A 25,746-nucleotide genomic window follows, 5' to 3' on the forward strand; every position below is an offset into this window, starting at 1 on the left:
TATACTGCTTGGCAAAAAAATTCATTCGAGTTTTTCTGTATGAAAACTTGAATGAACTTTCTGGTCAACCCAATACAATGAGGGCAGCACCCCACAGAGAGCGGGCTATAGTCCATCAGATCAGTTGCTCAGTCGTGTCCGACTCTTTGCGACCCCATGAATCGCAGCACGCCAGGCCTCCCTGTCCATCACCAACTCCCGGAGTTCACTCAGACTCACATCCATTGAGTCGGTGATGCCATCCAGCCATCTCATCCTCTGTCATCCCCTCTCCTCCTGCCCCTAATCCCTCCCAGCATCAGAGTCTTTTCCAATGAGTCAACTCTTTGCATGAGGTGGCCAGTGTACTGGAGTTTCAGCTTCAGCATCATTTCTTCCAAAGAACACAGTCACCAAGAGTTGGTTGGACATGACTGGGAGGCTAAAACACCACCACCAGTTCAGAAGCAGGTACTCTTACCATCCATGTGCTACAGATCGAAAACACCGAAGCTCAGAGAGGTGAGGCAACTTCCTTAAGCCCACCCAACCTTGGGCTGGGCGTTAACCAAAGCAGAAGGACCAGAGCCCAGGTCCTTAACTGTGAGGCTACCCTGCCTCCTGCAGGAAGCGTCTCCCTGAGTCTTGGCACTTCTGCCCACATCCTCCTGACATCCTCTGCTCTCTACCCCCATGGGGGCAGCAGCTTCAGTGTTCTCTCCTGGAGCATCTCTACCAGCTCCTACCTGCTCCTTCAACCTCCAGGCTGATTTCCTCCTAGTCCCCTCTGCCATCTCATAGGTACACATGCAAGTGTGAACACACACACACACACAGGCACACACGCGCCTTCCCTTTCCCTTGAGCTTCGCGGCTCCCCGTTGTGTCTGTCCTGCAGGTTAAACTCCCTGAGCAGCACTCAAGGCTCCTCCCCACCAGCTCCCTGCCGCCACCCGAGTCAGCTCCTGTTACGTCCTGCGTGTTCCCTTTGCTCCAAACACACTGACCTTCTCACCGTGCCCTTCCTGCACTGGAGCCTTTTCCGGCAATGATCGTGACCTTCCTCTCTGCCTTTCAGAGTCCTCTTCACCACTCAAGACCCACTTCCCCTGTCACCTCCTCCCCAAAGCCTTCCCTGACAACCCAGCCCATCAGACATGCCCTCCTCGGGGTCTCCACAGTCTCTGGGCATTGTCTGCCACCTCACACATCGTGGAGCTCTGTAAGTACCCATCTGCAATGGCTTGTCTCCTCCTGAGGGTCGTGGGCACAGGAAGAACAGGGGTGCCCCTCCCCTTTCCTGCGCCCCAGCTCCCTGCAGAGGAAGGGTCTGAAATGGAATCATCTCCTAGGGTCATCAAGTGCTTTGCGATCATCGCTAATGCTCACACACACCCTCACATTACAGGTAGGGAAGCTGAGGGTTAGGGATCTGGAAGCCAGGACCACATGGCTGGTGAGGGGTCAGGATGGCTGAGATAGGAAGCAGCCTTCCTTGAAAGCCTGTACTTCAGGATTTCCCTGGTGGTCCAGTGGCTGAAACACCATGCTCCCAATGCAGGCGCCTGGGTGCGATCCTGGTCAGGGAACTAGATTCCACGTGCCTCAACCAAGAGTTCAAAAGCGAAAGTCAATATATTAGTTGCTCAGTCGTGTCCAAATCGTTGTGACCCTGTGGACTGTGGCCCTCCTCTGTCCACATGATTCTCCCGGCAAGAACACTGGAGTGGGTAGCCATTCTCTTCTCCAGGGGATCTTCCTCATCCAGGGATCAAACCCAGGGCTCCTGTCTTGCAGGCAGATTCTTTAATCTGAGCCACCTGGGAAGCCCTGAGTTTGCACACTGCAACAAAAGGTCCTGAATGCCGCAATGAAGATTAAAAATCCTGCCTGCCGCAAGTAAGACCCATCACAGCTAAATAATTCAGTAAATATTAAAAAAAAGTGCACCTGTGCTTTCCCTTCCCCAGCTGCTTCACGGTCTATGCTGAGCACAAGGAAGGGGAAAGGAAGGAGGGAGGGAGGGGGAGAAGGAGTGAAGTCCAGGACTCCGGTGAGCTAGGGTTGTGAGTGCCAGGGACCCTGGGCTTCCTCTGCTCTGATGCCTCTCAAGATGCAGCCGGGACCCCAATTGGATCGTGAGCCCCACTAGCAGCCCCCCCCACCTCCAGGTTGTCCTGGAACAGCCTGGGGTGCAGGGTTCTAGGCAGAGCGCAGAGGCTGGCTGACAGATGACTGCAGCGGTGTGACTTGATTCAGATGCGATGTGAGAAGGCTGCGTGGGGAAGGAGCTGGGAAAAGATGCTGGGCCCCGCCTGGCCTCAGTCGTGATGATGGCCTGCACTGGGTTCCTGGGTCAAGAAGTGGCTGCATGCCTTCCCTGCCAGGGGGCATTGACTTTCTTCAGTTTCAGAAAGAAATTGGAAAGCAAGACGCTTGTGGGGCCGCAGCGAGGTCCCAGGAGCTAACTTACTGCCTGGGGATAGAGTCCCTGGACAGCTACTTCTGGGCAACCTTGGACCAGTTACTCAACTGTGCCCTGCCAAGGACCTCCTGTGTAACCTCAAGCAAGTGACTTAACAGTTTGGTGCCTTAGTGTCTACATCTGTAAAACGGGCCCATGCCGGTTCCCCTGCCCCACTCCTAGGAGACTGGGATGATAAAGGAGAGAATGCCTATCAAGTGAATGGGTGCGAGCAGGCAGGTCCTGGTGGGGCTGGGGGCTTCTCCTGTCTCCCCTCCTCCATCAGCCCTCCCCGAGGGGCCACTTCCTGACCCCTGGGCAGACCGCTCCCCTGGAAATGTCCTTCCGTCTCTGCCCGAGTGCTCATCTCAGTAACTCCTCTGCTTCTGCCCTTGGAGCTGTTCAGTTCAGTTCAGTCGCTCAGTCGTGTCCGACTCCTTGTGACCCCATGGACCGCAGCACTCCAGGCCTCCCTGTCCATCACCAACTCCCGGAGTTACTCAAACTCATGTCCATTGAGTTGGTGATAGCATCCAACCATCTCATCCTCTATTGTCCCCTTCTCCTCCCACCTTCAATCTTTCCCAGCATCACAGTCTTTTCAAATGAGTCAGCTCTTCCCATCAAGTGGCCAAAGTATTGGAGTTTCAGCTTCAGCATCAGTCCTTAAAGGGAGGCCTCCTCCCTCCACCTGGAAAGTCATTCTGGAGGCCTCTCACCCCTCACCCCAGTCAGATCGCCTCCAGATTATGTCCACAGAGTTGGAGGCCCCCAGCCGAGGGGCCTCAGCCAGACCTAGGAGAGGTGCAGATGGTGAGCTGGCCCACTCACCTTGGGCTCGGGGGTACGCCTCCTCTGCCCTGCGGTCGACACCTCTTGGAAGTCCATGCCATAATGCCCTCACTCAGGGTCTGTCCCCCAAGGACCCCCACACCCACTGACCAACACTGACACTCCCATCAAAGTGGGGGCAGAATTGATGGGTTCCTAGGATCCGATCTGATTGTTCTAAGCTTCTAGAATTCTGGGGCTCTCAAATTCTGGTCCCACTTCATCTAAACCTCCCACCATGGGTTCATATCCCCCCAGTGTGGGTAAACAAATTGGTGCTTCTGGCATCCCCTCTCCCCACCTTATTCACCCCACGCTCCAACCAGTTAAGACCCCTTGAATTCGTCCAAATGAGCCAGACTTTTCCAGCTTCCATATCTCTTCTGAGGCTGCCAGTTTCTGCCAGGAATGCCATCCCCACGCCAACCGCCTCCTCTAGAGGAGATCTGACTCATCCTTTAAGACCCAGCTCAAATACCACCACCTCCATGAAGCCTTCTCGGGGGTCCTGTGCTGAACAGAACTACCCCACTCCCACCCCCAGCGCAGTCAGCCCCTGTCGCATCAGCCATCTCATTATCCGTGTGCTGCGTGTCCTTTCAGCCAATGCGTGTGGGACACGGTGTGGGCCTGGGCAGGCAAGGGCTGCACCCCCAGGCAGAGACGCCACCCTCCTGAGCAGGGAGGTGGTCAGCTCCTAGAACTCAGGGCAGGCACTCTCTCTCCCCATCGTGCATCTGGCACATAAACTGCTCGACAAGGAACTCAGGGAAGCGAACAGCAAGCGCTCCGTTTGTGGACTCAGTGCATGAGTGGGTGAGTGAATGGCTAGGGGCGATGAGCGAGGGGTGGGAAGAGGCCTTGGCGATGGGAGGAATCCCTCTATCTCAGCCCAGCGCCGGGAGGATTCCATCCCAAACACAGCTGCAGTCCCATTGTGGGAGAGGGCCCGGGGGACGGTCGGGTCACTTGGGTCAGAGCGGCGCTCGGTGTGCCTGTGCGGCCCGAGGGACCTGGAGTGCTGCCAGGACGGGCATCCAGGGCGGCCAGCCGTGCATGTGGCCGAGGCCTGAGCCGCCCACACCTTGGGAGACTTCCAGCTAAGAGGCTGCGTCCAGACCTGCTGGAGGAGGGAGAAAGGGGCATATTCGGATCTTAAACCTCCAGGTTCGTGAGTGCCAGTGGGTAGAGTTACTGATGAGAATACTGATGAGAATCTTTGCCGTGTGACATTCAGGAGAAGTAAAAGTGGAGGTATGAGTCACTCGGTCCTGTCTGACGCTCTGTGACCCCGTGGACTGCAGCCCACCAGGCTCCTCTGTCCATGGGATTTTGCAGACAAGGATACCCTAGTGGGTTGCCATTTCCTTCTCCAGAGGATCTTCCCAACCCAGGAATCGAACCCAGATCTCCTGCATTGCAGGCAGACGCTTTACCTTCTGAGCCACCAGGGAAGCCCACAAGGATACCCGAGCAGGTTGCTATTTTCTCATCCATGGGATCATCCTGACTTAGGGATCAAACCCGCATCTCCTGTGTCTCCTGCATTGGCAGGTGGGTTCCTTACCACTGAGCCACCAGCCAGGGATGCCCACTGTGAGGGTTACAAGCAAGTTCTTGCTCACCCCAGTGTCTTGTTCTCCATGAATGCTGATGACCGCTTTCATGTCCTTCTTCCATTGGGATTTCCTCCTAGTCTTACTTTTCCCCCAAACTCAGACTGCTTCTGGGCACCTATGTTTTTTGGCATTTCCCATTTAAAGGAGTACGTCAAGGCTGTATATTGTCACCCTGCTTATTTAACTTCTATGCAGAGTACATCATGAGAAATGCTGGTCTGGAGGAAGCACAAGCTGGAATCAAGATTGCCAGGAGAAATATCCATAACCTCAGATATGCAGATGACACCACCCTTATGGCAGAAAGTAAAGAAGAGCCTCTTGATGAAAGTGGAAGAGGAGAGTGGAAAAGTTGGCTTAAAGCTCAACATTCAGAAAACGAAGATCATGCCATCCAGTCCCATCACTTCATGGCAAATAGATGGGGAAACAGTGGCTGACTTTACTTTTCTGGGCTCCAAAATCACTGCAGATGGTGATTGCAACCATGAAATTAAAAGACGCTTACTCCTTGGAAGGAAAGTTATGACCAACCTAGACAGCATATTAAAAAGCAGAGACATTACTTTGTCAACAAAGGTGCTTCTAGTCAAGGCTATGGTTTTTCCAGTGGTCATGTATGGATGTGACAGTTAGACTATGAAGAAAGCTGAGCGCTGAAGAATTGATGCTTTTGAACTGTGGTGTTGGAGAAGACCCTTGAGAGTCCCTTGGACTGCACGGAGATCCAACCAGTCCATCCTAAAGGAGATCAGTCCTGGGTGTTCATTGGTAGGACTGATGCTGAAGCTGAAACTCCAACCCTTTGTCCACCTGATGGGAAAAGCTGACTCATTTGAAAAGACCCTGATGCTGGGAAAGATTGAGGGCAGGAAGAGAAGGGGACGACAGAGGATGAGATGGTTGGATGGCATCACAGACTCAGTTGACATGGGTTTGGGTGGACTCCAGGAGTTTGACAGGTAGGCCTGGTGTGCTGTGGTTCATGGGGTCAAAAAGAGTTGGACAAGACTGAGTGACTGAACTGAACAGTTGTGGCCATGGCCACCCCTAGCCCCCATCCCTGCCATTCAGCCACCAGACCCCCTTTCCCAAGGCACCCAGTCAAGGTGTGGACTGAAGAATATATTCATTGCCTCAGTTTCCCTTTGAGGTCCAAGGCCGGTTGATGCCAAGCTGTGAGGCTGCAACTTCACACATGAGAGAGGCTGTGTAGACTGAGGCCACTGGACAGGTCAAGGCTCCCAGGCCTGAGTGCCAGCTCTGCCAACCGCTCCACATGGGCCCTGGACTGGGACCCTGCTGTCACACATACAGCCTGTGCCCACGTCTCAGCTCTGGCACCACAGGTGGCTGCTGGCTTAGTGTCTGTCTTTGTCCAGCACCCCTGAGGGTGGACGCCTTGAGGGTAGGGACCAAAGTTGTCTGGTTCCTTGTTCTATCCCCTAGCATGCACAGCAGTGGCTGCAACAGTTATTCAAAAAAGAATAAAGATACTAAAGATACTGAGCAATGAAGACCTACCAGGCATCGTTCTAAATACTTCTCATGAATTAGCTTAGGTAACCCTCCGGACAACTCTGTAAAGTAAGGCACGGATATTATCCCCATTTTGCAGATGAGAAAACTGAGGCCCAGAGTGGTTAGATCCCTTGTCCAAGGTGATATATTTATAAGTGGAGCTGGAATTAGGACTCTAGCTTCAGAGATCGATGTCTTAACCATAAGGCTGCATCATTCCCTCGATATTTTGCAGAAGGAAATAAGAAGTCACTTTCCAACTCCACCCAAGTCTTGGCATCTTCATTTAACATCACAAAGAGATGGGCCTGGCGAATGAATCCCGTACCCCTTTCCCAAATTGACAGTCCATGGTTCTCTCTAGAAAGAAGAGAGTTCTCTGCTTTTTTAAGGCAGCTGAAGCCTGGGCATTGGTCCCTCACTTGAAGATTCCTTTTTTAAGGGGGCCATACGTCTAACTTCCCTGGTGGCTCAGATGGTAAAGCATCTGCCTACAATGCAGGAGACCCAGGTTCAATCCCTAGGTCAGGAAGATCTCCTGGAGAAGGAAATGGCAACCCGCTCCAGTATCCTTGCCTGGAAAATCCTGTGGATGGAGGAGCCTTGTAGGCTACAGTCCATGGGGTCTCAGAGTCGGACACGAGTGAGCGACTTCACTTTCACTTTCATGTCTGACTGTTGAGTACCTGCCCAGAGGCAGTCCTGAGTGTTTCTGCCCAACCTGGGGGCATATCTCATTTAATCCCCATAAAGACCCTATGGGGACTTCCCAGTGGTCCAGTGGTTAAGAATTGGCCTTCCAGTGCAGGGGACACAGAATTGATCCCTTGTCAGGAAACTGAGATCCCACGTGTGGCAGAGCTACTAAGCCCGGGCATTGCAAATAGAGAAAGCTCCCACACCGCCGCAACAAGCACCCAACACAGCCAAAACAATAATAATTAAAAAAGACCCTATGAGGAAGATCAGCTTCACTTCACAGCAGAGGAAACCAAAACACAGAGAGGTGAAGTAAGTCTCAAGGCCACACAGCAAGTCATGGTAGAGTCAGGATTTGAATCCAAGCAGTCTGGTTCCAAAACCTGGGTTGCCCATGGAGTCTCCCTGCGGTCTGCTGGTCAGGTCCACGTGCCAAGGCCCAGTCAGTGCCCCCCAGGGACCCTGCTTGCTCTGACTCGGTGCCTGCGATCCTTTGGCTCAGATTGGGGCAAAACCCATAGGTCCCACGTCCCACTGGCTCCTGCCCCTCTGACGTTCCTTCCAGCAGTAGGGGGCAGAGATGGGAGTGGGGATGGGCACATCTTTCCCCACGCTTCAGGCACAGATGCTGGATCCGCCCCTCGGCTCTCTTCCTGCAGCATCAGCACCATTGAAGTGACTCCCACAGGAAGTCATCTGAACCAAGAGGTGAATGGACCATAGAGGATGCAGGCAGCAGCCTCGAAATGGATCTCAAGGGGCAGCTTACTTGCAGGAGAACCTTGGAAGAGGTCTGCGGTGTCTTTTTTTTGTTAGGACTCCATGTGGTAAAGTGCCAGCTGACAGTTGGCAGGGAGTGGGGAGCCAGTTGAATGATCTGGATATTCCCGACCCTTGTAGCAAGCTGTCCCTGGGTCAAGCACTATGCTAAGTAATTCATGTCGATTACCACACTGATTCCTCCTAACCCTATATTATTATTATTTTTTTTTAAACAGATGATCCGAGTGAAGCTGAAACTCCAATACTTTGGCCACCTGATGCAAAGAACTGACTCATTGGAAAAGACCCTGATGCTGAGAAAGATTGAAGGCTAGAGGAGAAGGGGATGACAGAGGATGAGATGGTCGGATGGCATCACCGAGTCAACGGACATGAGTTTGAGTAGACTCCGGGAGTTGGTGATGGACAGGGAGGCCTAGCATGCCACAGTCCATGGAGTCACAAAGAGTTGGATACGACTGAGCGACTGAACTGAACTGAACTGAGTGAACCTAAGAGAGGTTAAAAAACTTGCCCAAAGTCACAGAGCTAGTAAGTGGTACGTCTGGGACTTGAACTGGCAGTCTCACTCCAGTGCCTCGGCATTTACTATACTGTTGGAGCTAAATCCACAGAAGCAAGAGAAAAGCCTTCCTGATGTAGAGTGGGGCTGTCAGCAACAGAGATGAAACCAACCAGAGGCAAGTGAGTAGGAGACCCCAGCCTGAGGGTCAAGAGCTCAGGCTCTGCAGTCCCAACAGAGTTGGGTTGGAAGCCTGCCTCTGACTTATATCTCTGAGTCACATGGACAAGTGACTTCACCTCTCTGAGCCTCAGGTTTCTGATCTGTAAAACGGGTACATTAGAGGCCTACCTCCTGGCATCGTTATGACAAAACGAAGTGATGTGCCAAGCACAGTACCTGGCCAGGAGTAAGGGGTCCTCAAGTCTGGACAGTGTGTCTGATTCAGCAAGAGGGTGTCAGGGGCCAAGCTAAAGGTGTGTGAACAAAACAGGGCTGAGTGTTAAAGGTGAGTGGGCAGCTTTGGCCTGTGTTGGGGAAGATGGGATGAGGAACAAAGTAGGTCAAGGCCAGACCTCCCAATAGGCTTGTGAGGAATCTCTTAGAAAGGGGATGTATTAGGAAAGGCTTCAAGGTCCAAAGAATTGAAAGGACAGAAGTAAACGTAGTGAGGGTTTCCCATCCCTGACCAGCTCATCCTCTCAACTCCACCAGTGAGCCTTAGAAGAATGATTAAGAGTATCCACACCTCATAGGAAGCAATGTATAATCAAAGCGTGTTCACGTCCATAAATTAATTGGAGCTTTCTAAATAGGGGCAAAATAAATTCTTATCCCCATTTAAAGGATCAGGAGCCTGATGCTAGGAAAGATTGAGGGCAGGAGGAGAAGGGGATGACAGGATGAGATGGTTGGATGGCATCACTGACTCGATGAACATAAGTTTGAGCAAGCTCCGGGAGTTGGTGGTGGACAGGGAGGCCTGGCGTGCTGCAGTCCATGGGATTGCAAAGAGTCAGACACGACTGAGCGACTGAGCTGAACTGAACTGAAGGATCAGGAGACTGAGGCTCAAAGGGAAAGTAACACAACAGAATTGGAGTTCCTGTAGCACAGCCTCCTCTATGCTGTGGACTGAATGTGTCCCCTTTAAGTTCATATTTTGAAGCCTTGATGCCCAGTGGGATTGTGTTTGGAGGTGGGGCCTCCCAGGGATAACTAGATTTTGATGAGGTCATGATTATGGAGCCCCATGATGGGTTCTGTGGGGTGCAGGAGGGCCGAGAGGAACTACTCCACGTTCAAGGTCAGGAGGGGTGGTCGTGAGGAGATACCCCTCGTCCAAGGTAAGCACCAGCGGCTGCGCTTTGCTGGAGCAGCAATGAAGAGATATCCCATGACCAAGGTAAGAGAAACCCAAGTAAGACGGTAGGTGTTGCAAGAGGCATCAGGGGGCAGACACACAAACCATAATCACAGAAAACTAGTCAATCTAATCACACTAGGACCACAGCCTTGTCTAACTCAATGAAACTAAGCCATGCCCGTGGGGCCACCCAAGACGGGCAGGTCATGGTGGAGAGGTCTGACAGAATGTGGTCCACTGGAGAAGAGAATGGCAAACCACTTCAGTATTCTTGCCTTGAGAACCCCATGAACAGTATGAAAAGGCAAAATGATAGGATACTGAAAGAGGAACTCCCCAGGTCCGTAGGTGCCCATTATGCTACTGGAGATCAGTGGAGAAATAACTCCAGAAAGAATGAAGGGATGGAGCCAAAGCAAAAACAATACCCAGTTGTGGATGGGACTGGTGATAGAAGCAAGGTCTGATGCTGTAAAGAGCAATATTGCATAGGAACCTGGAATGTTAGTTCATGAATCAAGGCAAATTGGAAGTGGTCAAACAGGAGATGGCAAGAGTGAACGTTGACATTCTAGGAATCAGCAAACTAAAATGGGCTGAAATGGGTGAATTTAACTCAGATGACCATTAAACCTACTACTGTGGGCAGGAATCCCTTAGAAGAAATGGAGTAGCCATCATGGTCAACAAAAGAGTCTGAAATGCAGCACTTGGATGCAATCTCAAAAATGACAGAATGATCTCTGTTCATTTCCAAGGCAAACCATTCAATATCACAGTAATCCAAGTCTATGCCCCAACCAGTAATGCTGAGGAAGCTGAAGTTGAATGGTTTTATGAAGACCTACAAGACCTTTTAGAACTAACACCCAAAAAAGATGTCCTTTTCATTATAGGGAACTGGAATGCAAAAGTAGGAAGTCAAGAAACACCTAGGGTAACAGGCAAATTTGGCCTTGGAATACGAAATGAAGCAGGGCAAAGGCTAATAGAGTTTTGCCAAGAGAATGCACTGGTCATAGCAAACACCCTCTTCCAACAACACAAGAGAAGACTCTACACATGGACATCACCAGATGATCAACACTGAAATCAGATTAATTATATTCTTTGCAGCCAAATATGGAGGAGCTCTATAGAGTCAGCAAAAACAAGACTGGGAGCTGACTGTGGCTCAGATCATGAACTCCTTATTGCCAAATTCAGACTTAAATTGAAGACAGTAGGGAAAACCACTAGACCATTCAGGTATGACCTAAATAAAATTCCTTATGATTATAAAGTGGAAGTGAGAAATAGATTTAAGGGACTAGATCTGATAGACAGAGTGCCTGATGAACTATGGACGGAGGTTTGTGACATTGTACAGGAGACAGGGATCAAGACCATCCCCATGGAAAAGAAATGCAAAAAAGCAAAATGGCTGTCTGGGGAGGGCTTACAAATAGCTGTGAAAAGAAGAGAAGCGAAAAGCAAAGGAGAAAAGGAAAGATATAAGCATCTGAATGCAGAGTTCCAAAGAATAACAAGGAGTGATAAGAAAGCCTTCAGCGATCAATGCAAAGAAATAGAGGAAAACAACAGAATGGGAAAGACTAGAGATCTCTTCAAGAAAATTAGAGATACCAAGGAAACATTTCATGCAAAGATGGCTCAATAAAGGACAGAAATGGTAGAGACCTAACAGAAGCAGAAGATATTAAGAAGAGGTGGCAAGACTACACAGAAGAACTGTATAAAAAAGATCTTCACGACCAAGATAATCATGATGGTGTGATCACTCACCTAGAGCCAGATATCTTGGAATATGAAGTCAAGTGGGCCTTAGAAAGCATCACTACGAACAAAGCTAGTGGAGGTGATGGAATTCCAATTGAGCTATTTCAAATCCTTAAAAATGATGCTGTGAAAGTGTTGCACTCAATATGCCAGCAAATTTGGAAAACTCAGCAGTGGCCACAGGACTGGAAAAGGTCAGTTTTCATTCCAATCCCAAAGAAAGGCAATGCCAAATGAATGCTCAAACTACTGCACAATTGCACTCATCTCACACGCCAGTAAAGTAAGTCTCAAAATTCTCCAAGCCAGGCTTCAGCAATATGTGAACTGTGAACTTCCAGGTGTTCAAGCTGGTTTTAGAAAAAGCAGAGGAACCAGAGATCAAATTGCCAACATCTGCTGGATCATGGAAAAAGCAAGAGAGTTCCAGAAAAAACATCTATTTCTGCTTTATTGACTATGCCAAAGCCTTTGATTGTGTGGATCACAACAAACTGTGGAAAGTTCTGAAAGAGATGGAATACCAGAGCACCTGACCTGCCTCTTGAGAAACCTATATGCAGTCAGGAGGCAACAGTTAGAACTGGACATGGAACAACAGACTGGTTCCAAATAGGAAAAGGAGTACGTCAAGGCTGTATATTGTCACCCTGCTTATTTAACTTCTATACAGAGTACATCATGAGAAACGCTGGGCTGGAAGAAGCACAAGCTGGAATCAAGATTGCCTGGAGAAATATCAATAAACTCAGATATTCAGATGACACCACCCTTATGGCAGAGAGTGAAGAGGAACTAAAGAGCCTCTTGATGAAAGTGAAAGGGGAGAGTGAAAAAGTTGGCTTAAAGCTCAACATTCAGAAAACGAAGATCATGACATCTGGTCCCATCACTTCATGGGAAATAGATGGGGAAACAGTGGAAACAGTGTCAGACTTTAATTTTAGGGGCTCCAAAATCACTGCAGATGGTGATTGCAACCAGGAAATTAAAAGATGCTTACTCCTTGGAAGGAAAGTTATGACCAACCTAGATAACATATTAAAAAGCAGAGACATTAGTTTGCCAACAAAGGTCCATCTAGTCAAGGCTATGGTTTTTCCAGCGGTCATGTATGGATGTGAGAGTTGGACTGTGAAGAAAGCTGAGCACCGAAGAATTGATGCTTTTGAACTGTGGTGTTGGAGAAGACTCTTGAGAGTTCCTTGGACTGCAGGAGATTCAACCAGTCCATTCTGAAGGAGATCAGTCCTGGGTGTTCTTTGGAAGAAATGATGTTAAATTGAAACTCCAATCATTTGGCCACCTCATGTGAAGAGTTGACTCACTGGAAAAGACTTTGATGCTGGGAGGGATTGGGGGCAGGAGGAGAAGGGGACAACAGAGGATGAGATGGCTGGATGGCATCACCAACTCGATCGACATGAGTTTGGGTGAACTCCGGGAGTTGGTGACAGACAGGGAGGCCTGGTGTGCCGCAATTCGTGGGGTTGCAAAGAGTCAGGCACAACTGAGCGACTAAACTGACTGATGATGTGTTTATACAAGAAGAGGAAGAAACCAGAGCTGTCTTTCTCCACCTTGCGAGGAAACAGCAAGAAGGCACCCAGCTGTCTGTAAAGCAGTAAGTATTTCTCCCTCAAGAACTTGACCTTGCTGGCCCCCTGATCTCAGACTTCTGGCCTCCAAAACTATGTGAAGTAAATTGTTTAAGTCACTCAGTTGACAGTATTTTTGTTACAGCGGCACAGGCTAAGACGGTGTTAAAACCAACCTACTGCTTCACTCAGCTGGGGCTTGAGAGTTGCAGAAGCCAGCTCCACTGGCCACAGGTATTCAGATCTGCTGATCAGAGTTAGTGACCAGGGCTGGGGGTGAAGATGCTCAAAGGGATCCAGCCCAAGATCACCTTTTCTCTTCCCCCAATTTGCTGTTAACATCCTCCCAAAGGCTCTGCTGCCCCCCCCTCGGGGAAACCAGAGCGTGTCCTTCGTGTTGTTGGGCAGGTCTTTCTCATCCCCCTCCTCTGGACACAAGGCACATTACACTTCTCCGCCCCTCTCAAGGTGTGGTTGTGTGTCTTGTGTGGCCAATGAACAGAGTGGAGGTGAAGTGGGTCACTTCCAGGTGGAAGCTGTAATAGCCAGTGTGCAATTGGCCAGATCTTATTCCCTGCTATGGTGATCACAGAGACACGTGTCCGCAAGGAGCCTCTGTTATCCTGGACCTAAAAGTGAGAGCGTGCACGACCCCCAGATGTGTGGCTCAAGCCAGAATGAAAACACTGCTGCTTGTTACTGCACCATCACCTCATCTACTAGCGAGTCAGTCCATGGATGGGTCTCTGAGTAATTATGGTCCCAAGGACAGAAGCCACACTACTGAGCAGAGAGTAAGAGGTGGGGAAAGGGGAGATTGGCCGGTGAGTCCGCTAGAATACAAGCTCCAGGAAGGCAGAGTCTTGCATATTTTGTAGACGGTTGTGTGCCCAGTACCTGGCAATCAACAGATACTCATTATATGTTAAATAAATGAAAGAATACCCTAAGGCGAGGCAGGCAACGCAGAAGCAAAAGACTTGAGCAAAGTGCATGGCCCTTGCAGGGATAGTCATTCACTCATTCATTGGTAAACTTTACAAATACTAAACACTGACCACAAAAGATCTCTAAATCTCCCCAAGAATTTGACCAGAAAGAGGCCAAGTTAATCCACTTAAGACACGGTAGAAAATGTCATAGGAAATGGTGGAAAAAAGTTTTCAACATGGATTTCATTTTAAGAAATGAAACTAAAAATATAAAAATAAAATCTTGAATTAGTAAAATAAGATTGCAAGTGTAACCGCATGCTAAAATTTTCAATGATCATGGGAATTTCCTGGTGGTCCAGTTCTTAAGACTCTGCCCTTACACTGCAGGGACACAAGTTTGAGCCCTAGTCAGGGAACTAAGATTTCACAAACCATGTGGCCAAAAAAAAAAAAAAAAAAATTTACAAAGAATAAAACAAGTGTGGTTGGGGCAGTAACATTTTTGAACGTTATATGCTAGAATGATGTGACTTTTTTTCATTTCATATTTCACTGTCTCAGCAGAGTGCTTGACGTTGCCTATCATAAACTCAGTGTGACCAATTTTCTCTTGTGTTATTAACTGGCCTACCCCTGTCAACTTCTCATTTGTCTATGAATTTGGGTGGGATTAAAAGACTCCTACAAGGGGCTTCCCTTGTAGCTCAGTCAGTAAAGACTCTGCCTGCAGTGCAGGAGACCTGGGTTTGATTCTGGGGTCAGGAAGATCCCCTGGAGAAGGAAACGGCAACCCGCTCCAGTATCCTTGTCTGGAGAATCTCGTGGACAGAGGAGCCTGGTGGGCTGCAGTCCATGGGGTCACAAAGAGTTGGGCACGACTGAGCGACTAACACTTACTTAAAAGAGTCCTCCATCTTCCGCTTTGATTGGAGTCATTAAAACCCACAACTTTCACAGGACGGCAGTTTCACCATGCAATGTGTGGCATTGTATGGTCAGCTGCTGACCCCACCCACCAACCAAAGAGGGTCTGGCGGACATAGATGTTACGTGATGGGCAGGGACAATGCTGGCGAGGAGAGACCGTCACACAGGGACTACAACGCAAGTGGCTGTTACATTAACGTTCTTCTGTTATGACTTTTTGGGTAACTTACAGCCTCACATTTGTGGGGTCTCAGATGGTGACTACTCAGATCCCTGCAAAGGGTCTACACACGCATCAGGAAGACCCCTCCTCCAGGCTTCTTTTGTGTCTGTGCTGGAGAATCCCCTGCAGCTGCCATCCCGACTCTGCACCTCACTGTCTCCAGAGGGGCACCCATGGAAGGAACCACTCGGCCGATGCCCTGCGTCCTGGAGTTTGACCCCTAGTATGGTTAGAGGAGAGGGGAGAAGAATCCAGCGAAGGGTTTTCAAACTGGGGACTGGAATCCCCCTCCCCTCCCCACCCAGATCTTGGTGAGGATTAGAGCTGTGAAATTTCAACTCCTCGGAGCAAAGAAATGGAGGCAACTGAGCACCTGAGCCTGAACTCACTCCCCGAGGTCCAGACCTGATCACCATGCTCTCTGCTCCTTCAACAGTCTGAACTGCATGTCGGATCCAGCCTCCCTGATGGTCACCCCCAGCTGCCTCTGAAGCCTGGTCTGGTGTCATTCCTCCACTCTTGCCCTCTGTCCCTGACAAGATAGAATATATGCCCCCCACAACCTCATGTCCTTGCCATGTTCTTCCCTCAACTCAGAGCACGCTTGAGCTGTCTACATGTTTCTAAACCTGCTGATCCTTCTGACCCTTTCAAGTCCCACCTCCTCCCTGAAGCCTCCCCCGATGCTGTATCTGGGGGTGATTGCTCCCCGCTCTGAGCCCCTGGGACGCAGGTTGGCTCAGCCACATCCTGCTGTGATCATCGCCATCGGCAGAGTGGTCCTAACATCTCTTCTGAAGAAGCAAGAGGGCCTGTGCCTGTTGCTTCCTCTCTGGGCACCCAGCACCTACTCAGGAGCTGTCTGCGGGATGTGCCCACCTCCTCACTTCATTCCTGCTGAAATGTCTCTGCCGTCTGCTATGTGACCTCCAACCAAGCTCTTGGACGTCTCCAAGGCTCAGTTTCATCATCTGTAAAATGAGAATGAAATAAAACCCCACAGGGAAGATGCCCGGTACGGAGACATCACAGACGGGGAGGACCCTCTGTACTGGCCCTCTTCCTCCAGCTGCTTCTCTGTTTCTCTGGGAGGTCATCGCTCAGGGCCAGGACTAAAGTGAGGCAAGGGACTGGTCAGTGGAGGCAAAAATTCCTCAGGGTCCAGCCTCTGGCCTTCTCCTTTCTTCTCTCTCAAAGTGGCTGACTCCTGCCCTGCTCCAAGCTGTGAGCAGATGGCTCCCACCTGCCTGTCTCCACTCGGCCTTAAGCTCTGGGCTTCAGGTTCTTACAAGCCTCCTCGGGGTCTCCTCATGGCTAGCTCGAAGAGACCTCAAACTGAAGAAGTCATGTCATGGGCACTGCTTTGTCTCATCCCGGATAACGGATGCATCTTGCTCTCCACAATTGAGACTGCAGTGCCCAGCAAAGAGCCTGGTGTAAAGCGGGCCCCCAGTGATGAAGGGTTTTCATTCCTTTCCCTCTTTGCACCCTAGGTGGTTCTCTTCATGCCGACTGATTTACTTAAAATGAGCCGACCAAGACTCCTGCTCCTCCCAGCTCTGCCTGTCCTCACACCTCCCGCCACGTGTGAATGCTCCCCTGCCTCTCTTCATTCACCCATGTATCCACATCCCCCCACCATTTCCTTCAGGTCCCCACCTGAATGTCACCTCCTCCAGGAAGCCTTCTCAGCTCCACACGGAACACCCCGAGTCCCAGCCCCCTTTCTTAGAGGGTCTCATGGGCCAGCCATTCTGCTGGCTAAGTAACCCCAGAGAACACAGGTTAGGGAAAGGATCCAGCTGGATTTTCATCAGGCAGTGCCCCATGGACACATGCTTTTCAAGAAGTTTGAAAGTGAAAGTCGCTCAGTCGTGTCCGACTCTTTGCGACCCCATGGACTGTCCACGGAATTCTCCAGGCCAGAATACTGGAGTGGGTAGCCTTTCCCTTCTCCAGGATATCTTCCCAACCCAGGAATAGATCTGGGGTCTCCTGCCTTGCAGGCAGATTGTTTACCAATTGAGCTACCAGGGAAGCCCTTAAGGAGTTTAACATGGGGTGAAAAGATTTGCGCATCTCTGGTGACTTGGAGCCGTATTTTGTCTGCTGATCCCACTGGACTGTTCCCCAGGCCCTGAGGGAAGTCTGTGGACTTCTCATGTCTGGTGACCCTCTGCTTGGCCTGGCCCAAGCCACCTTCCCAGTGTCGCTGAACTGGGAACGTCCATGAGACCACAAACAACCTAAGTCAGCTTGGCCACGGGTTACTCGGGTCATGTAGTTGGAGGGGTTTGGCCAGGGCGTGCTAAGAGAGACCTGCTCACCCAGGAGAGAGGACAATTTGAACCTGAGCAGGAACCCGAGGCCAGGATCCTGGAGGGGCAGGGTGCCTCCCCCGGGTGCCTCTTTCGCTGTCCCCATTCCCTTAGAGGTGCCCTTTCCCCCAGAAAAGCATCAGCATCTTCTATCAGGTGAGGGGAGGCCAGCGAGCAAGCGAGTCCCGCTCAGGGAGGGAAATGCTGCTCTTGCCTCCAGGCCAGGACCACCAGCAGCACCCACCCTCCAGGCAACAAACCCATGGCCAATGGCTGGAGTCCCTTAGGCAGCTATCTGGCTGGGATTTGGGGCTGGTTTCCTAGACCTGGAGTTGCCTAAGGCTGGGGAGGGAGCATCCCTGTCCCCCTAAGCCCAGGACCCTTGGCCTGTCTCACGTCAAAAGAGCAGTGGGGTGTGCAGGCCAGCCATCAGGGCACAGTGCCGCCTCCCCAGTGCCCGGGATCACCACCTGTGGGGGCGGTGGGGAGGCTTTGGTTGGAATCAGGGGAAGCTCTGTCCCTGCGAAGGGATACTGACTGAGACTGGGTGACAAGTACTGCCTGCAGCCAACCTGTCAGGTCTTGGGAATCCTGGAAGACAGCCTCTGGGTCAAGTTCAGTCCACAGCTGCCTGCACGTGTGCATGTGCGGGCACGCGCACATACACACACACACACACAGATACACCCCACACTGTCCCTGCACACCAGCAGACACAGGGATCCCACACACGTGCCCCTCAACACACGCACCATGCCCCCACCTTACCAACCCCTGAGGCTCCCTCCCTACCCTTCACACCTTCTAGGGACGCACAGCCCCCCCACAGGTGTCTAGAGCAGACATTCTGCGGGCACCACGCCCCCCCCCCCCCCCCGCGCCCCACTCCCGCCCCCGTCCCTCTACACCCCCCCCCCACCCGCCCCCCCGCGCTCAGGTCCCCTCCCCTACAGCCAGGCCCCCTCCCCCAATTCCAGCTAAGCGAGGGAGCCTCGGGTGGCTTCTGCCCTCCACCCTCGGGCAGGACGTCAGGATTCATCCAGCGCCCCTGAGCCTCTGCCCAGATCCCAGCGGCCGGGGAATCCAGGGAAGAGGAGAGGAGGAAGGACGCTTAACCCGCTCTTAAATCTTCAAAAAAAAAAAAAAAGGAAAAGACAGGAAGGAAGGGGAGCAGGAAGAGAGACAGGAAGGTGCCTGCGGCTCTGGGAGGAGAGGTGGGGAGGGTCTAGCATCCCCCCTCCCCCGCCCCCACTCCGGGGCCCACCGAGCCTGGGTCTGAGCCGCGGGGCGGGCGGGGCCAAGGGAGCCTCGGGCTCGGGCTGTTGGCAACGCTGCTGGAGATGCGGGAGATGTTATGACGGGACTTCCAGCCCCGGCTTGACGTGTTGGCAGACGCCACTGCTGCGCGAGGGTGCCAGGCTCCCCTCCCCTCCCCCAGCCTGCCGCGGACCCCTGCTCCCTCCCAGAACCCCACTTACCTGGCAGGAGCCTGGGGTTTCCGGGCTCTGAGAAGGGCTCTCGGATCAGCTAGCGGCTGGCTTTGGGGACAGTCACACGCCCGGTACCCGGAGGGCAGCGGGCACAAGCCCAGCAGCCAGGGGAGGACAGCCCGCAGAGCTCCTGATGGCCCCAGGGCCCTGGAGACTGGGGGCGGGGGTGGGGGGGCGGGCAGGAGACGGTGGAACAGGTGTCAGGGCGGGTGGGCGGGGGAAGAGGGCGAAGAAACACATAGGGGGTGGGAGAAGGTGAGATTCATCCACAGGATAAGAAAAAGAGAACTAATCACACACACACACACCCGGAGCGCTCCAGAAAGAGAGGGGGAGTGGAGGAGGGGGGGAGGAAAGGGGAGGGGACCTGGCAGCAACATGTGGTCCGGTAAGCTCTCACTTCTATCGCTGGAGCATCCTGAGCCCTGTGTCCGGCGGGTCCATCCCACTAGTGCCCGCACACAATGTACACACGCTGATGTAGGCACACGCTCACACACACGCACACACTGGGGACAGCCCAGCGGCCCCGTCCTCGTCCTCACACAAACAGGGCCAGCCCTTACCTCACCCCCGAAGCAACAGGTGGCTGGGTAAACGCTCCCTGTTGTCCGCAGCCCCAGCCGCTGCCTCTCGGAGCCCAGAGCTGCTGGAGGGGCACCCAGGGCAGGGCTCCGGTGCCGAGCCCAGTGCCCGTGGCCCTGGCAGCGGCTTGATTGATGCCCACATGCAGTGGCTGTTTGGTGGCCTGCAGGAAGCAGGGCTGTTTGTTTTGTCAGAGCGTAACCATGACAATCACCCCATGCGCACCGCTGGTGCGGCTCCCCCTCGCCCTCTCCCTCCCCCCTTCTCGGGAGCACAGGAGAAGGCCGAGGCCACTTAGCAGCCTCTGCTAATTCCTGCTGGGACTGATGGAAAGGGCCTGGCCAGCAGTCACAGGCCTGCGGGCAGCCCCTCCCTGGGGAACAGGGCTGCCTCGGGTCAGCACTTGACGGGGCCTGTCTGGGCCCTGGGGGGCCCTCTGCCCGAGATCAGAGCCAGGCTGGCCTCATCTGTATCTCCTTGACCCCCAGCAAGTGTCCCCCAGCATTCTAGGACCGAGTGATAGACCCTGACCATTTGTTTCCATGCTCTGCCCCTGCCCTGCTGTGGCCACGATCAGCCAAGCAGATGGCTCTGGTCATCTTGCTGACCACAGGCACGTTATTGCCGAGACCTTTGGCCGTGCCCATCCAGCCTTAGAGTCCTGAGATGTTACCTCCTACCTCTGGTCATGCCAAAGCCACAAAGGAAGCATCTAGGCTTTCAGGTAAATTCTAGGAGGCATCAGACTGAAGACCTGAGCTCTGAGTACAAAGTTGGGTGGCCCAGTGAGTCAGAGGCTTATGATCAACGACAGCAGATCTGGAAGCCAAGAGGTCTGCTAGCTGGGGTTGTGAAGCCTAGCTTTGGAGTCTGGAGTTAGGTACAGGATGACACTAAACAATCAAAAACCTATGTTGTTGTTGTTCAGTCGCTCGGTCATGTCTGACTCTTTGTGACCCCATGGACTGCAGCACGCCAGGCTTCCTGTCCTTCACCCTCTGCTGGAGTTGGCTCACACTTATGAACATTGAGTCGATGATGCCGTGCAAACCGTCTCATCCTCTGTCGTCCCCTTCTCCTTCTGTTCTCATAGAGAAACAGCAGATCAGAGAGGTCTGGAGTGATTTAACCCAAGGCTGCACAGCTAGGAGGTGGCGGAATAGGAATTCAAATTTCTGCCTGTCAGATGCCAACGCCTGGGAACCCCCCCATCACACCCCAAAGGCCTTTTATAGCTCTCACTGTGTGCCAGGCCCTGGCAAGCAAGGCCTGAAAGAGGTGCATGCTGCTGTTCTGCACGAAACCCTGGGAGAAAGATGCTGTGATCTTCATTTCAGAATGATTGACATAATCACATTACTATATTTAAAATAGATAACCAACAAGAGCCTATTGCATAGCCACAGAACTCTGCTCAATATCCTGTAATCATCTACATGGAAAAAGAATTTTTAAAAAGAATAGATGTATGTATGTGTATAACAATCACTTTTCTGTACATCTGAAACTAACACAACATTGTGTATCAACCACAGTCCAATATAAAACAAAGATTTTTAAAAATGAGCTCGGAGAGGCGAAGCAGTTTGCCCAAGGCCACAGAACAAGTAAAAGAGATGAAATTCAAGGCCAGGTCTGTCTGATTCCATCTTTCCACCCTGTCTCCTTCACTACACATCCAGGGCAGAGGACCCATCCCTTTTCTGAACTCTGCCTAAGGAGAGAGACATCTGAGGATGGAATGGGGCCAGTGGTGGGCGCAGTGGGGTAGAAAGGTCTGAAGGGAGCAGAGACACAGAGTTGGATGCAGGAGCTCCCTGCTAGTGTGACACGCGATCTTAGCCAGGAGTCTGATAGTCAGTGATTCCACCACTAAGAAGTCATGTCTTAGGATCCTCAAGTGCTCTGAGTCCCATCAGACGTTCACTGAATGTCTGCCTGAAACCCTGGTAGACATCTGTGTAGGTGTCAGCCAGCTGAGAGCGTAGCCCCAGCAAGAGAATTCTGGAGAAGAGTTTGGAGGGAGCAATTCTGTGTGTGTGGTGTGTTGGGGGGTAGGTATTGCTGGGCAGAGGGCATGGAGAAGGGGCAGAGAGGACAGGAAGCTAGCTTGTAGGCAAACAAACTTCTCCAAGTTGGTTGTTTTGCCTGGGTCACCTCTGAATGCCTGCTGGGGTGTAAGATCGGTCCTGAGTAGAAAATGATGGTTTTGGGAATGGAATGCTGCCTTCGTCAAAATGGAGACTCACCATGATTCACTTCAGTTTGAAACTGAAATTTGAAACCCATGATGAGCTAGGCTTTGGGTTCAGGGCTTAAAGAACAGAGTGATGAGCAAGACTCAGATTGCAGCAGCTTGGTCAGGTGGGACGAGGCACAAGCAATCCCAACCAGCTTTTGTTCCACTCAACCGTCCCCTAAAGCCTTTCCACACACACCATCTGTTTCATCCCACCATCGCTGGTGCAGTAGGCAGGATCAGCCTTGCCCTAGACAGCCTGGGAGACTGAGGCGGAGAAGTGATAGCACTGGTACCTGCAGTGGCTTTGAGCCAATTTTCGGCTCAAAGAGTCCCAGTTTCCTGGAGGTTAGGTACTGGGCTCACAGAGCATCAGTTCAGTTCAGTCGCTCAGTCGTGTCCGACTCTCTGTGACCCCATGGACTGCGGCACACCAGGCCTCCCTGTCCATCACCAACTCCCAGAGCTTACTCAAACTCAGGTCCATTGACTTGGTGATGCCATCTGACCATCTCATCCTCTGTCATCCCCTTCTCCTCCCACTTTCACTCTTTGCCAGCATCAGGGTCTTTTCCAGTGAGTCAGTTCTTCACATCAGGTGACCAAAGGATTGGAGTTTCAGCTTCAGCATCAGTCCTTCCAATGAATATTCAGGACTGATTTCCTTTAGGATGGACTGGTGGGATCTCCTCGCAGTCCAGGGGACTCTCAAGAATCTTGTCCAACACCACAGTTCAAAAGCATCAATTCTTTGGCGCTCAGCTTTCCTTATACTCCAACTCTCACATCCATACATGACTACTGGAAAAAGAATTCCAAGCCTCCCTACTCCTGAGGTTCCCAAAGTCCAATTCTCAGCCCCTACATAGTTCAAAGTCTCTGTTCTCCTACCATTCAGGTTCCATATTCTCTGGCCATCCTTTCCCCTCAGCCTTCCCCAGCCTAGAGTTTGCATTTTGGGATTAAAGTTCTCTGGGAATCAAGGTCAGCCAGGTTGAGTGACTCCATGAGAGGTGGTGGGAGACAGAAGATCTTGGATGTGCCCTAGGAGGTAGAGAAGGAGGCCAGCTTGGAGTTACTCTCTGGAGCTGCCTCTGCTTGAAACCTTCAAGACTTTACCCATTGCATTGGTTTCCCAGCACCTGCTGACCCAGGGATTGAACCTGCATCTCTTGGGTTGACGAGTGGATTATTCACCACTGCACCACCTGGCTGAGTAATATGTGGTTAAATGTGGACTCTGGGGTTGGATTGCCTGGGCTGAAGCCCTGACTCTGTCATTCCCTGGCTCTCTGCCCCTCAGTTTCCCACTGTAAAATAGAGATGACTTGAAGTGTCATTATGATAATTAAATGAGCAAATATTTGCAAAGCACTTAAGATAGCGGGACACTTAGTAAGCATTGTATGAGTGTCTGTTAAACATTAAATGTCTGCTAAAAGACTCTGATGCTGGAGGGATTGCAGGAGAAAGGGACGACAGAGGATGAGATGGCTGGATGGCATCACCGACTCGATGGACGTGAGTCTGAGTGAACTCCAGGAGTTGGTGATAGACAGGGAGGCCTGGCGTGCTGCGATTCATGGGGTTGCAAAGAGTCAGACACGACTGAGCGACTGAACTGAACTGAACTAAACTGAAACCAATGTTACTGTTTTATAGGTGTGAAAACTAAGATCCTTGGGCTTTCCTGGTGGTTCAGCAGTAAAGAACCCGTCTGCCAATGCAGGAGACACAGGTTCGATCCCTGGGCTGGGAAGGTCCCCTGGAGAAGGAAATGGCAATGCAGTCCAGTACTCTTGCCTGGGAAATCTCGTGGACAGAGGAGGCTGCAGGCGGGCTGTCATTCATGGGGGTGCAGAGAGTCAGACATGACTTAGCAACTAAACAACGACAAACTAGGATCCAGAAGAGGGAAATGACACCCCTCAGGTTCCCCAGGGTACAGGCCACTTCTGCTTCTTTCCTGTAGAGTCACTCTCAGGGGAGAGTAACTCTTCCTCGCATTTGCTGTGCAATTGGAGGAAGCAGGTGGATGGCCTGGAGGGGCAGCCGGAGAGGAGGGCAAGAGTGCAAAGGGGAAGGGAGGATCCCAGTGAGATGGAGAGCAGCAGCAGCAGATTTCACCTGCCCCAAACACAGACCTCTTTTCCTACCCGCCCCTCTGTTTGCAGGATTGGAGTGGTTGTGCGACGATTTCTGCCCACACAGAGGAAAACAAGGCTCCAGAATGTGTAATCAACACAGTCTGAGTGAGAAGGGATGCCAGTCCTCCAGGAGGTAAGCAGTAGAGGAGTGCTCAGGGCAGGGCTGGCAGAAAGATCAGAGAAAGTCTGGATGGGTTATGAGGCTGAGGGTTGGTTCTTCCCCTGGAACATTCTGTGCAGGGTGGGCAGGCTGCAAAGACGTTGCATCTGATACAATCCCTGTCTCACACTTAATTCTTGATGCAGCTTTGAGGTCTAGAGGGCAACAAGTCCAAGCTTTGGAGACTGACATGGGTCCCATTCTTGGCAAAAGAATTTATGAATGTTCTTCCTCTCCTCCCAGGCTTTGTAGTGGACAGGAAACAGCTTGAATGACCCAGTTCCTCACCTTCCCTTGAATCCTTGCTTTGTGCCATGTGACTTGGCAATTCGTCCTCCAAAAAGATGGAATATAGCTCCCATCCCTTCATCTTGGGCTCAGCTCCTTGACTTACCCAATGGGATATTGGTGGATATAACATAACTAACGGCTTACAAAAGTCTTGCCTGGTTAGGCTTGTTCTTTTGTGCCTTGACCTCATTGCCATGTGATGAGCGTGCCCGTTGGTGCCAGGAGGGGGATGAGGAACCCACAGAGCAGGACCAAACTGCTCCGAGCAAGCCCAGCTGATATCACCCAACGGCAGATGCATGCACAAGTCCAGTCAAGCCTGATCAAGCCTGGGCAAGATCAGCCAGCTCTCAGTTGATCTGGGATCAATGGTTTTTTAAGTCACTGAGTTTGGAGTGGTTGGGTTTGCAGCATTTTCTGACAGGAGTTGATTGATAAGCCACCTCTTGTAGATTTCCTCTTCCTGATGTCTTTGGAACACACCCCTGCTCTCCATCCCACTTGCCTCAGTACCGGCCTCCTCACAGACTTGGGCTCCCTGTCTTGAGTGTCCTGTGCTCCCCTCCATCCCCTGGCTGCAGCCAGGTCTCTGTGATATCTGATGGGGGCTGTCCCTACCTGTTATCCCCTTTCTCCACCCAGCCTGAGACCCTTCAGTGACTCTGCCATGGCTTCTTAGTAAAAAGTTCCCCTTCTTGCCTTAGCATTCAAGGCTCTTTATGATCTTTCCCTTTTTCTGGCCCTGCTCCTGCCCAGTCCCCATGTGAACTTTTCCTCCAGCCACGTAGAACTGCTGTGGTTCCCTGAACCTCAAGTTGCTTCATACCTTTGGGGTTTTTAGCCAGTGTCGATCCCTCCATCTGGTGGATGAGTTTTCCCTTCATCTAGCTGTTTTCCACTTTTCCTGAAAAGGAGAGCTGAAGCACCCTTGGAAGGCACCTCCTTGAGAAAGTCTAACCATCCCAGTTAGATAATCTGCCTGAGGGGCCTCAGTTCCCATGCTGGGCACGGTTGGTGCTCAATTAATATCACATTGGAGGAATGCATGAATGGGGAAATGAATGAATAAGCCCTTCTCAGGGGCAGTATCATGTCTAACAGATACCTGTATTTCCAGCATCTAATGATCAACCTGACACATAGCAGGGCTTCATGAATATTTGTTGAATAAGTGAGTAAACAAGCACATGACCCTACATGTGTGTGTCCCAAAGAGTCACATATGCTTCTCCCCGCCTCCCCAGAGAAGATGGCAGTGGGTGAGGGGGCCTTGGCATCCGTCATTGTGGG

At 51.6% G+C, this 25,746-nt stretch overlaps 1 protein-coding gene across 4 annotated transcripts in view; it reads right to left on the bottom strand.

Annotated features, from left to right (window-relative positions):
- Positions 1-19,787, bottom strand: part of VWA5B1 (von Willebrand factor A domain containing 5B1) — a 79,934-nt gene extending 60,147 nt beyond the window's left edge. For 3 of the 4 annotated variants that reach the window (XM_027521643.1, XM_027521637.1, XM_027521624.1), the window contains exon 1: positions 19,601-19,787. The gene's annotated coding sequence lies outside the window, so the exon portion shown is untranslated. Of the gene's footprint in view, positions 1-19,022; positions 19,181-19,600 lie in introns of those variants that run through there. The other variant, XM_027521631.1, reaches the window with a different exon arrangement.
- Between the last annotated feature and the right edge of the window lie 5,959 nt (positions 19,788-25,746).

Source organism: Bos indicus x Bos taurus, chromosome 2 (genome assembly GCF_003369695.1).
Source record: "Bos indicus x Bos taurus breed Angus x Brahman F1 hybrid chromosome 2, Bos_hybrid_MaternalHap_v2.0, whole genome shotgun sequence".
Lineage (NCBI taxonomy): Eukaryota > Metazoa > Chordata > Mammalia > Artiodactyla > Bovidae > Bos > Bos indicus x Bos taurus.